We start from the raw sequence: 12,620 nt of genomic DNA on the forward strand, positions 1-12,620 counted from the left end.
TATTTGAACTTTTTTTGGTTACAGTGCCATTTGAACCTCACTTTTCCCAGCTAGATTCAATGTTTTCCTCCTTAGCTACATCCTCAGTGGTTTCTTCCAGATGGGTCGATGGATAATAAGCTTTCATAGACTTTGTATCTCTTACATGCCTTGACTTTATTCTGACATCTTCCGGGCAGTATAATGGCATAGCTAGCCTAAGCACTCTCAAGTTGGATACCATAAAGATGACAGTTTATTGACCTTATTCTTTTTTTAATGATAAAAAGCCTGTTGTCAATCTAATTACTTTGAGTAAAATCTGTCTTCTTCCCCTTCTCGTAGATATTTAAAGTTATTTTCTATTTATCCTAGGTATCAGTGGAGATTTCCTCTTCCCCTTTTAAAGGTAAGTCTACGTATATCATTTAACATAAAAATACATTTTTAGCTACCCTTCCTTTTTGTTTGGGAGACATAAGGAAGATTTTCCTTATTCTGTCTCATTCTTCTGGACCTAGAAGACTTTAGAGATATTTAAATGAGAAATGGAACACCGGTATTAAAACTTCTTGAAATATGACACTTCTAATGAAATCGCACCCCCTATTGATTTTAGCACAGTTGTGCACTCTTTGCATTGTTTCGAAAATTTCTTAGTAAGTCCTAGTCTGTCCCGATCTTACTTTCCCTCTTTATCACTTTTCCTAAGGCTCTGAATACCTTAATATCCACGTAAAATACAAGATAATGTGTCAGTTTAGCCATCCTAATACATTTCTATAAATTATGTCAATAGCGGCAGGGTTCTTATTTTATGCTACACTTGATTATTAAGGAAGAACATAGAGAAGACAGAAGAATGTAAACAAAATGCTAGTTAGATACATTAATTCAGTTTTCTGAAGTTCTTTGGTAAAAGGTGGATAGTGCATGTATCTTTGCAAGATCATTTTCTATAGTTAAGTAAACTAATTAAGTAAAAATAATTTTTCATAATTATCAGGACCATCATGGATGTGTGTATGTGCGGGCACGCACATGCGCGCACACACACACACACACACACTCTCTCTCTCTCTCTCTCTCTCCCTTTCCCATGAAATGCAAATTTTCTTGTTAAAAATGAAATGAAAGCTCCCTACATTCCACAGTACTACAGGAATAATTTTGTTTCAAGGTTACGAGTTTTGGGGCCCTTAGGTGGCTCCATCAGCTTCAACGGTCAAGCTTCCGACTTCGGCTCAGGTCATGATCTCAGGTTTCATGATTTCGGGCCCCACGTCAGGGTCTGTGCTGACAGGTCAGAGCCTGGAGCCTGCTTCAGATTCTGTGTCTCCCTCTCTCTCTGCCCCTTCCCCACTCTCACTCTTCCTGTCTCTCTCAAAAATAAATAAATGTTAATTAAAAAAAAAAAACACTTACAAGTTTTGTATTTTTCTCTTTTGAAAAGGGGCAAGTTGTATGGCATCAATATGTGTAAACAGCTTATGGGACTAATTCAAAGATATCTTAGGTGAAAATGACAGAAACTGTTCACTGTGGCAATTGCCAAACACATTGAGAAAGCAGAAAGAAGGTGTTGATCCTGAGAACCTCCTCGAAGCTAGGCTGCTTCCTCAGGCTCCCAGGCCCTCGCTCAGCTAGGAACTGAACTCTGAAATGCTCCCGCCTTCTCTGCCAGTCGCAGCACCAAAACCTTTATTTGTGTGGTTGTCAATAGTTGCCACAGAGGAAGCAATCTGTACTGATCCAAGCAAGAAACAATACAAAACTCTTGGCCCATGGAATTAGTTAACTAAGTTACAGTTCAATCCCAGCGTCACCAGTACCTCGTCTCAGTTTCCCCTTCACGAGAATGAAGATAGCAAATATAACTGCCTCTTGCAATAATTATAAGGAATAAATGAGAGAGCATGTATGCAAATGGGCCAGATGTGAGATGTGGCCTGCAGATACAGTACGTAAAGAACTAAGCACTAAATTTAAACTCAAACTTGACTTAAATTTAACTTTGAACTTAGATTGTCCGAATCTAAGACATGCATGGCATCTTATCATTTATAATCTGTAGGACAGTAGATAATTGTTCACTGTTACGACACTATTCTCATGAATCTATGTGTCATCCCTGCGCAGGGACCATGCCAGTCTTCGCTGTGTCATTCCAATTTTAGTCACGTGTGCTGCCGAAGCGAGCACACAACAGTACTCTCGATGAGCATAAACCCTTAACGGGTTTTCCAAGAATTCTTTCCATCGTATAAGATTCCACGTGGAGAGAAGGTTTGGGGATGCATACGGCATTGTGCAGGCAACTTGCAGAACTGCGAAAGCCAGCCAGGGAACACAGACGGTGGAGAGGGTCGGTATCAAGCCTGAGAGTGTCCCTCAGATCAGGTAGAAGGGAAATCATGTGCTTTTGCTTCCGATAGACTAATTCTTGTCCCAGCACGAATATACAAGCCACTTAGCAAATTTATTTTAATTCAAACCTTAATGGCATTCAGAGCAACATTCTACAGAAGTTAACAGCTCTCCTGACAAGCAGCAGCAGATTGTGTGGCCCTAATATGCAGCTAAGTATTTTGAGCTACTCAGACATCTGGCCCCAGTGAAACAGCTGGAAAAGCAAAACTATTAACCTTTTGTTTGCAGTGAGAGCTTTCCCAATAGATGCCAAAACATGGTGGTAGACTCGGAAATACCTCGTAGTGATTCAGACAGCTCTTCTAATGGCAGGTGATGGTGTCGTGCCTTCTTTCCCTCCTTGACGTACACCTGTTACGCTGAGCTCACCACACGCAGGCAGAGAAAGGCTTTATAGACCAAAACAGTCTACCATGTCTAAAATCAAAGAAGCAGTTGGGATGCCTGGGTGGTTCAACTGGTTAAGTGTCTGAAGCTTGATTTCAGTTCAGGCCATGATCTCACAGTCCGTGGGTGTGAGCCCCACTTCGGGCTCTCACACTCACCTCTCAGAGCCTGCTTGGGATTCTCTCTCTCCCCTCTCTCTCTGACTCTCCCCTGCATGTGCACTCTCTCTCTCTCTCTCAAAATAAATAAATACACAGGAAAAAGGTTAAAATAAATAAAATCGAAGCAGCCGTGTCTTTAGCCAGTGAGGACATTTGTTGAAAGGGAAATTAAAGCAACATAGTATCAGAAGTGCAGGTCACAGAACTAAATATCTAATGAGACCGGGGCTCCTGGGTGGCTCAGTTGGTTAGGCATCCGGCTTCGGCTCAGGTCATGATCTCGCGATCCGTGAGTTCAATCCCCGCGTCGGGCTCTGTGCTGACAGCTCAGAGCCTGGAGCCTGTTTCAGATTCTGTGTCTCCCTCTCTCTCTGACCCTCCCCCGTTCATGCTCTGTCTCTCCCTGTCTCAAAAATAAATAAACGTTAAAAAAAATGTTTAAAAAAATATCTAATGAGAGTTAATCAGATATATGTCAGTTCTTTATTATTTATTCATTCTCATTTTGTAATGTTCACTGAAACTTTGTTTATAGAACAAAGTGGAACATGGAGAGCTCGTGTAAGTTGTCCCGAAAAACACACTTAGAACACCACCATTATGAAGTTGGAACCCACACAGTCCCCATGGACCTTCCACACAACCCCCTAAATACACCAGATTGTAGTTTTTGCCCAGAAGTTTTTCAATTCTGATTAAATTTTAAAATGTTCCACATAAACTCCATCGTGGTAGTTTTTCCAGAAATGCCAGGTTCCAGATCTTTCTGGATACTTTGTGTGTCTCAGGGGTTACTTGCTTCAGTAAAAGATACAGTTAAATAAATGACGGTATCTACCGCAGCCTCTTAGGTGGAAAGGCCCTTGTGTGTAATAGAGCTGCTCACATAAATTTTAAGTGGCCAGTAACAACAGGAATGCAAAAATGATAAAGAAAAGCGTCAGAGCAAAATACATTAGTAGTGGCAGATAGTGACAAAATTTAACAAATGGAGACTTAAAGTTAATGATATTTTTTTTCAAGTAAAAACAGGGGGAAAAGGAAATCCATCACAATATTTTAAAAGATTTTAATCAGAGTTTTGAAAACTATCTATGACTGTAGGTCTGAGAAAGGATTCCTGGAAGAAGAGAGGGCAGGAGAAGAAGGCATCTCGGATTATGACAATGGCTTGAGGAAATAAGCCAGTAGACTGGATAATGGATTTGGATTTGGAGGGTACAGAAGTAGACATATCAGAGGGGACTCTAAGGGTTCTAGTTTGCCTAGCAGGGTGACTGGTAGTGTTATCCATTTACCGCAGAACATGGGAAGAGGACCTTGCATGAAGGGAAGTCCTTGAGTTCACTTGGAGACCTAAAAATCTTGAAGTACATTTGAGACACCCAACTGGGGATGTCCAGCAATCAACTACATATGAGTGTGTTACACAGAAAACTATCTTATAATAATTTATTTGAAGCATCTTGCACAATTAAGATGGAGTAAAGAAAGAAAACCAAAACAAGGGAAAGATCAAGACAGAGATACTTTATTTCATGCTATGCCAAGTAACATTTTTCCAACTCCCAAAAAACACCAGTCCCTTAGAGTTTGTTGTAAGTGGGCCCCTTAGAGTTGTTCAATGTGACAACCTTCGATAGAGGTTTGAGGACCGATGATGAAGGGAGAGAAGGATTCGCTTGTCAAGTGAGCACATGTAAAGACAAATAAGAGGCAAACATGGGCCTTACATGGCAGTGGTAGAGAAGAGAATATTTCAAGATGGGCAACATTAGAAGTTACAACTGTGGTTGGGGCTTCAGCGATGGTGATGATTTAAAAGGAAGGACATTGAACTTGGCAACACGAAAGTCATGAGAGTTCTTGACAAAAACCATCTCAGCAGAATTACAGAGGTGGAAACCAGATTGGAGCGGTTGAAGGGGTGAGAAGAGTTTAACTCTCAAACCTCATCACACACTGAATTCTCTAGTGACATCTGTCCCACTGCAGTGAACCTATATCTGTCAGAGCCTTTCAAATGAAAGGTGAGTCCATTGATATGAGGACCCTATCTGATCCATCTCTGCACACCAGTCTCACTGTAGCAATTGGAGCGGTCCTCCCAAATCATAAATCAGATGAGCTCCCTACTAAAACCCTCCACTGGTTCCCAGTCTACCGAGACATAATGACAGGGTTTGCATGACTCCAAGACCCTCTATCAGCCATTCCCTTGATCTCTCTGGCTCTGTCTTCTACTACTCTCTCCTCGGCCATTCACCAAATGACCATGAACTCCTCACTCTTCCACCAAATGCTAAGCACATTGTTCCCTCCTCGCTTACTATTCCTTCTACCTCATGGGCTCTTCTCCTAGACACCCTTGTGGTTAGTTTCCTGGCTTATTCCTGGTCTTCATTCAAACATCACCTTTTCTGAGAGTCTTTCCCGGACAACCCATCTGAAAGGTGGCTTCCTCACCATCCTATAACAGTAGTCTCTATCCTCTTTCCCATTTTATATAATTGTTTCTTTAGTACTTAACACTTTCAAGCAAACTCTAATTTATTTGTCCTATTTTGCGTCTTCTCCATTAGAACATGAGTTCAACGAGTGTAGGAATTTCACATGAGTTTTACTGCTATTTCCGCAGCTCCAAAAGAGTATTCTGCACAGGAAACCACTCAATAATTATTTGTTGAATGAATGAAAAATTCTAGTGCCTAATGCTGTGCTCTCTACATAATTGACAGTTGATAAATTAATGAGTACACCTTCGTATTATGACCAAATTACACTGTTAATTGCCAACATTGTATTGAATGAAAGGATGCAACTGATTCCTTTTTCAAAACTGTCTGCTTGCCATTAGTTTTTGATATTTATCTTTAACTCATCAAAATTGCATTATAGTCATTATGGTAAAATTCTTTGAAGCAATTTGGAACTGCAGGGTTTCGTTGGCCATCCATATCAATCTTGAAATTAGATTGATGTAATGCTGCCCACTCATTTGAGTCTAATGCTTTTCCTGGAGCCTCGGAGTAAAGAATATGTTTGGGTTTTATATATATATATATATATATATATATATATATATATATATATATTTATAAATATAAATATATATATATATATTAATTTCTCAAGTACCAGCACTAAACATATGGATTGTACAAGCCTGAAATCTTTTTGTTTTTAATCCCATTCTAAGTGTGAGCCTGGCTTCACTGAGCAGAAAGAATAGATAATGCCATAGTTCGGACTTGACTAAGAGAGTGGCCTAAACAATTCGGTGGAAATGTTCCATGGCATCTTTATGTCCTTTACTGATGTTTATTTCAAATTGAGTCGCTTATTGCTCCAAAAATTTCAGCTTAACATGGTTTCATATCATCTTTCTCCCCAAAGAAGATAAAGACCAGGTTGTTGAGCCATATCTCCATTGGCTTCATAAATTTATGACTTGTCACCAAGTATAAGTACGTGAAAATTGTCATAATGACAGAGATTAGTCTGTCCAGGGCAGAGGCAAGATCTTGATGCAAAACTTCTAAGCAGAATAAACAATTTCCTCTGAGGAGCTCGGTGAATGTTTTTAAGAAATATGGCTCACTGGTGACACTGTCACAAGAACAGCAAGCTGTGTTTTTTGGGAGAAAAAAAATTCATTTCATGATGACAAGTATGAGGTACAGCAGCCACTGTTCCCCTGAGGCCCAAACACCACAGGAAATGTGTATGGAGACGACCCGGCATGGCCAAAGACCGTGTTGTAGGTTTCATGTCAAAAGCAAAAAAAAAAAAAAAAAAAAGAAGAAGAAGAAGAAGAAGAAAATAGTAAATTCATTCCTCTGGGACATATTTCTACTTCTTTGTTTTTCATCTTATCCCAACTAAGATAACCTCACTTTTTTTTTCAATATATGAAATTTATTGTCAAATTGGTTTCCATACAACATCCAGTGCTCATCCCAAAAGGTGCCCTCCTCAATACCCATCATCACCGACCCTCCCCTCCCTCCCACCCCCCATCAACCCTCAGTTCGTTCTCAGTTTTTAAGAGTCTCTTATGCTTTGACTCTCTCCCACTCTAACCTCTTTTTTTTTTCCTTCCCCTTCCCCATGGGTTTCTGTTAAGTTTCTCAGGATCCACATAAGAGTGAAAACATATGGTATCTGTCTTTCTCTGTATGGCTTATTTCACTTATCATCACACTCTCCAGTTACATCCACGTTGCTACAAAACACCATATTTCATTCTTTCTCATTGCCACGTAGTACTCCATTGTGTATGTAAACCACAATTTCTTTATCCATTCATCAGTTGATGGACATTTAAGCTCTTTCCATAATTTGGCAATTGTTGAAAGTGCTGCTATAAACATTGGGGTGCATTTGCCCCTATGCATCAGTACTCCTGTATCCCTTGGGTAAATTCCTAGCAGTGCTATTGCTGGGTCATAGGGTAGGTCTATTTTTAATTTTTTGAGGAACCTCCACACTGTTTTCCAGAGTGGCTGTACCAGTTTGCATTCCCACCAACAGATACTAACATCGCTTTTTTAATTCATTAGCATTCGTGCTAAACCCCTTTCAGAGCCTTAAGATGAAAGAGGCAAAATTGTACTCTGATTCCCCCAAATTGTATAAACAGAGCAAGTGGGGATTCCTTACCCTTTAGCATAACAGAGACAATATCATAAACATCACCTTCCATAGATTTTTTTTTTAATGGAAACAGCTGCATGGTCAGCTTGGAAATCTCCATGGTGTGGCCACTGCACTCACGTTTTCCAGCACAAAGCTCTGGGAGATCAGCTTGTTCAGGCTGGATCCAGTCCTCAAAGCCCAGGTGTATTTACAAACATCCTTTTCAGACAAATGGCTTAAGGGAGAAGGGTGTTGTGGTGCTGTCTTTTGCTTGCTCTAAGGTCCATTTGGTTGTAAACTGACATCACTTAGGTGTGTTTCGCCATAAGAAACCTTTTCCCAGATGAAAGGCATTTGCCAAAGACCTCTGTGCCCTGCTTAACTAGAACCATAGTGTGAGTCCAGGCTGCAGAGTCTGAGAAACCTCGCAAAGCTGGTGTGGCCAGTTACTATCTGTGTCACACTGGGCAAGTTACGTGAACTCACCGGGCTTCACTGTACTTCATGTGAAGTAGGAATAACTAATAATTTCTACTTTATAAGGTAGTTATGACAAGTAGTTGAGTGACTGGAAAGTTCGCGGTTCAAGTAATATGTGACAAGGGAGTCAAGAACACTCAAGGGGGAAAAGGAAGGTTTCTTCAGTCAGTGGTGCTGGGAAAACTGGATATCCACTTGCAGAAAAACAAAACTGGATCCCTATCTTATACCACCCATGAAAATTAACTTGAAATGGGTTAAAGACTTAAACATAAGACCTGAAACCATTAAGCGCTTAGAAGAAAAGATAGAGGGAAAGTTTCCTAATATTTGTCTTGGCAACAAGTTTTGTGGACATAATATCAGAACACAAGCAATAAAATTTAAAAAAAATTAATAAGTGAGACTGCCACAAGCTAAAAATCTTCTGTACAGCAAAGGAAATTATCAACAAAATGAAAAGGCAACCTATGGCATGGGAGAAACTATTTGTAAATCATTTATCTGATAAGGGATTAATATCCAAAATATAGAAAGAACTCATATAACTCAATAACAATGAACAATCTGGCTTTAGGACAGAGGACCTAAATAGACATTTTTCCAAAAAGGACATCCAAATGGCCAACAGGCACATCAAAGATGCCCAACACCACTCATAATCAGGGAAATACAAATCAAAATCACAGAGAGATAACACCTCACACCTGTCAGACATGGCTGTCACGAAAAACAAGAGTTGGGGGGCATGGGTTGTCCAGTTGGTTGAGTAACCAACTCTTGGATTTCAGCTCAGGTAGTGATCTCATGATTCATGGGTTTGAGCCCCGTGTCCTGCTCTGCACTGACAGTATTGGAGCTTGCCTGGGATTGTCTCTCTCCTCTCTCTTCCCTCCTCCATGTCTCTTTCTCAAAATAAATAAATAAACTTAAAAAAAAGAAAAAAAGGAAAAACAAGAGATAACAAGTGTTGGCCAGGATGTGGAGAAAAGATATTCCCTAGGTATTGTCTGTTGGTTTGCAAACTCCTAGGGAGCTTCCCAGGTGAAATAGGAAACTGGCCCCATAGACAGAGGGCAGGCAGAGGCCAAAGAAAGAGGCAGGCCACTCCAGACTGGTAGGTAGCAGTACTAATAAGTAAAGGAACTCATGTTCAAGGTTGGGTTTGGGTTGCTGCAAGATGAGTAGATCTCTACACCTACCTGCCAAATTGTAAACATTTATATACAGCTTTTACCTGGGTTCAGTCATATATACCATCAAGATGGTCTCAGGACTACATCACTATCCCAAAGCCATGTCTTTGGGCAGCTTCTGGTAGTGGAGAAGGCAAGGGGAGCCCGTATTCCAAGGACAAGAGCCTCCCATTACCCAGGTCCAACCACAGATCAACCAGTGGTAATGTCTTCTTGATGACCTTCCCCAAAACTGTACCTTCTGTGACCAGCTCTTATGATCTCACATGTCCCCCTCCTCCACAGTGGGTCCTGAGAGGTCAGCAAGGGGTTTCACTGGCATGGAGGCAGCTCCTTTGGTGGCTATCTTGCTGCATTGGAGGCAGATATCACAGAGCAAGATGGCCACATGCAAGAGAAAACACAGATTAAGACAGTGGCTCTCAAAATCAGTGACAACTTTTTCCACTAAGAACCCCATGATATGAGCCACTGATTCATTTGGTCCCTTAAGCCAAGGGGCAAGATCACTCACTTTTATCCTCATATGATTTAAAAGATGGGATGTTGGCAAATCCATCAGATATGAACACACAGTATTCTGTTTAGATGATGGCACAGGTGACTCCTTCAAAGTCCATTCTATTTTGGAGGACAGCTCTTCTCATTAGAGATATCTCAGCACTCAGTAAGGACAAGCTTTGTTGGCTATCACTTGATCCTTGCTGAGTGAATTTAGTAAGGACTTATTTGTGTGCCATGATGCCTTTTAGGACAATGGAAGAAAGGAAGACAGCAGCCAAATGATGGTATTTGTGGAAAACAGTGTCCACCTGGCCTTGAGAAGGGGGAAGCTGGCAGTTTTAGGAACGTGACCTGGTTGTCCATACCATATGTGTGACCCTGGAGAGGCAGCACTGTCAGGCATGAGGAGATGGACTGGGGACAGGACATGCCAGACCAGGACTCCCAACGCCTCCCCTCCTTCAATGGGATGTGTTCTTTCAATGGTGCATTTCAATCGGTCCAGCTTATTGCAGGACAACAGGCTCCCGGTGGAGAGTGACTAGTCTCCCCTTCATTTGGGGGTGCAAATTAACTCAACATCCCTAAGGGACCTCCACTGAAATTTCTAGCAGCCAATTCCTTTCCCAGATGTGATGGGGCATGACATTCTCAGCAGCATAGCACATTGATCCACTGTGAGAGTGAAGGCAATAGTTGTTTCCTGTGACTTCCATACCTTTCCCAGATTTAATGCCTCAGTAGGGGTCTATGACCTGGTATATGGGCAACAGGCCCAACTGGTTAATTATCCACATGTATTAAAGCCTGGACGGTACTTTAGTCTACCCAGCCAAGGTGGGTTTACCTGTTAGTAATTTAATCTGCTGGGGGGGGGGGTTGTCTGCTATTTTTTTTAATGTTTATTTATTTATTGTGAGCAAGAGAGAATACGCAAGTAGGAGACGGCAGAGAGAGAGGGAGAGAGAGAATCCCAAGCAGGCTCTGCACCTTCAGCTCGGAGCCCGATGCAGGGCTGGATCTCACAAGCTGTGAGATCATGACCTGAGCTGAAATCAAGAGTTGGATACTTAACCAACAGAGTCACCCAGGCACCGCTAATCTGCTATTGTAATTTTCCCTTTTCCCTTTCTACCAAACCTGCTGCTTGCAGGTTACAAGGGAGATGGAACCTTTCTTCAACATCATGCTCTTCTGCCCAAACTTACACATTCATGACCTTTGAAATATGACCCCCAGTCACAGTCTAGTAGATGAGGGTATCTACACACGGTACTCAATTTCTCTAATCCCCCGATGGTGGCACCCTAGTCTGCACGGCGGCAGGGGACAGCTTGGTTGAGGCCAGATGCAGTGTCCACACGAGCCAAGGCATATTCATAACCCTCACTTGGGTCAGTGCAAACGATTTGCCAATCCCTTGCTGGTTGAGAACTCCAATGGAAGGCCCAGACTCCTTCGGCAACTGCCTCGGGTGTTGCCTAAAACACACAGGACATGTTGTCACTACATTAACCAAGTCACTGTATTTGAAGGGCAACCCAACGTTCTTGGCAATACTCCATCTCACCTGGGCACTGTGGCGGCCACTCCGTCTATGCACCCCATCTGCTGAATCCACCAAAGGGTCAACGGCTAGGGCTCAGACCAGAGCTATAGCATCAGCTTCCTAGCTGCCAAGGGGGTGTCAGTGTCATACGAGACAGGACATAGTAAGGCAGCAAGGACTGCCTTAGGCTCCTACAGACGGACTAAAATGTCTCTCCACATATTCTGATCCCACAAAGGCTCATTCATGGTCACGTTGCCCTTAGCTTCCTATCGTCCAAGCCACAGGGTTCATTCCTTTAGAACAACCCAACTGTCAGTGCAAAGAATTCATATCCAGAGCTCATGAGTCATCACCAGCCAGACTGCTGTGAGCTCAACCCGACCCGCCGCCGTGCTGACTCCTGCGTGACGGGTTCTACCCGGAGGAGCCCCGGGTACACTGCTAGGAGCTACCGGTCTAGGCGAATATATTGGGCTTCTGCCCCCTTCCAGAGCTGGGGCCAAAATCCGAAGGCATTTTCCCCCTTCTGTGGTCTCTGTCATAGTGTCTGGCCCATGCCTTCCTGAGTCACAGACACATCTAACTCAAATGACAGCCCTACCTGGGAGCTGCCCAGGCCTTGAACCTATTCCACTAGGTCACTCAAAGACACCTTGTTACTCTAACCCTCAGTCCCACACACGCCTGTTTGGTTTTTGGTTTTGTTTGGTTGGTTTGTTTGTTTGTTTTTCTTTTTAACCAGGACATAAGGGACAGAGGTACTGTGCCAGGTGGGGATTAAAAATCCTCCAAAACCCCAAAATCTCCACAAAGTCTTGCACCTCTTTCACCCTTGGAGGGGATGAATAGGCTTGTACCTTATCAGTCGCAACTTCTGGGACAGCGTGCACTTTACCCTGATCGAATAGCTCCCAAAACCTCACAGCGGCGCCTGGGCCTTGAACGTCCGGTGGGTCCAGTGCCCATCCTCTCCCTCACAGATGCTCCAGCAAACCCTTCAGGACGCCCTTCAGCAGAGGTGATTCTTCACGTGTTAACATCATAGCGTCAACGTAATGGGCCCATTTTACTACTGTGGGGAAGGAGGGAAAGGACAGGTCTCCAGCCACCATCCCTCGACACATTGCCAGGCTATGCATGCAGGTAGCCTGGGGAAAGCACCTGAAAGGTTCATTATTGTTCCTCCCACATGAAGGCAAATGGATCTCAGTTATCAGAAACCTGTCCAAGCCTGTTCCATCAATCTCCTTGAAGATGAAACACTTTTGCAAGATCACTTTGCCACAGCATCCT

General features: G+C 42.6%; 1 non-coding gene across 1 annotated transcript; it reads right to left on the minus strand.

The window, feature by feature from the left end:
* Positions 1–2,073: 2,073 nt before the first annotated feature.
* Positions 2,074–2,181, minus strand: LOC122241698. The gene has a single exon (XR_006221932.1). It is a non-coding gene; the product is annotated as a U6 spliceosomal RNA (small nuclear RNA).
* Positions 2,182–12,620: the final 10,439 nt, after the last annotated feature.

This window comes from Panthera tigris, chromosome C1 (genome assembly GCF_018350195.1).
Source record: "Panthera tigris isolate Pti1 chromosome C1, P.tigris_Pti1_mat1.1, whole genome shotgun sequence".
NCBI lineage: Eukaryota > Metazoa > Chordata > Mammalia > Carnivora > Felidae > Panthera > Panthera tigris.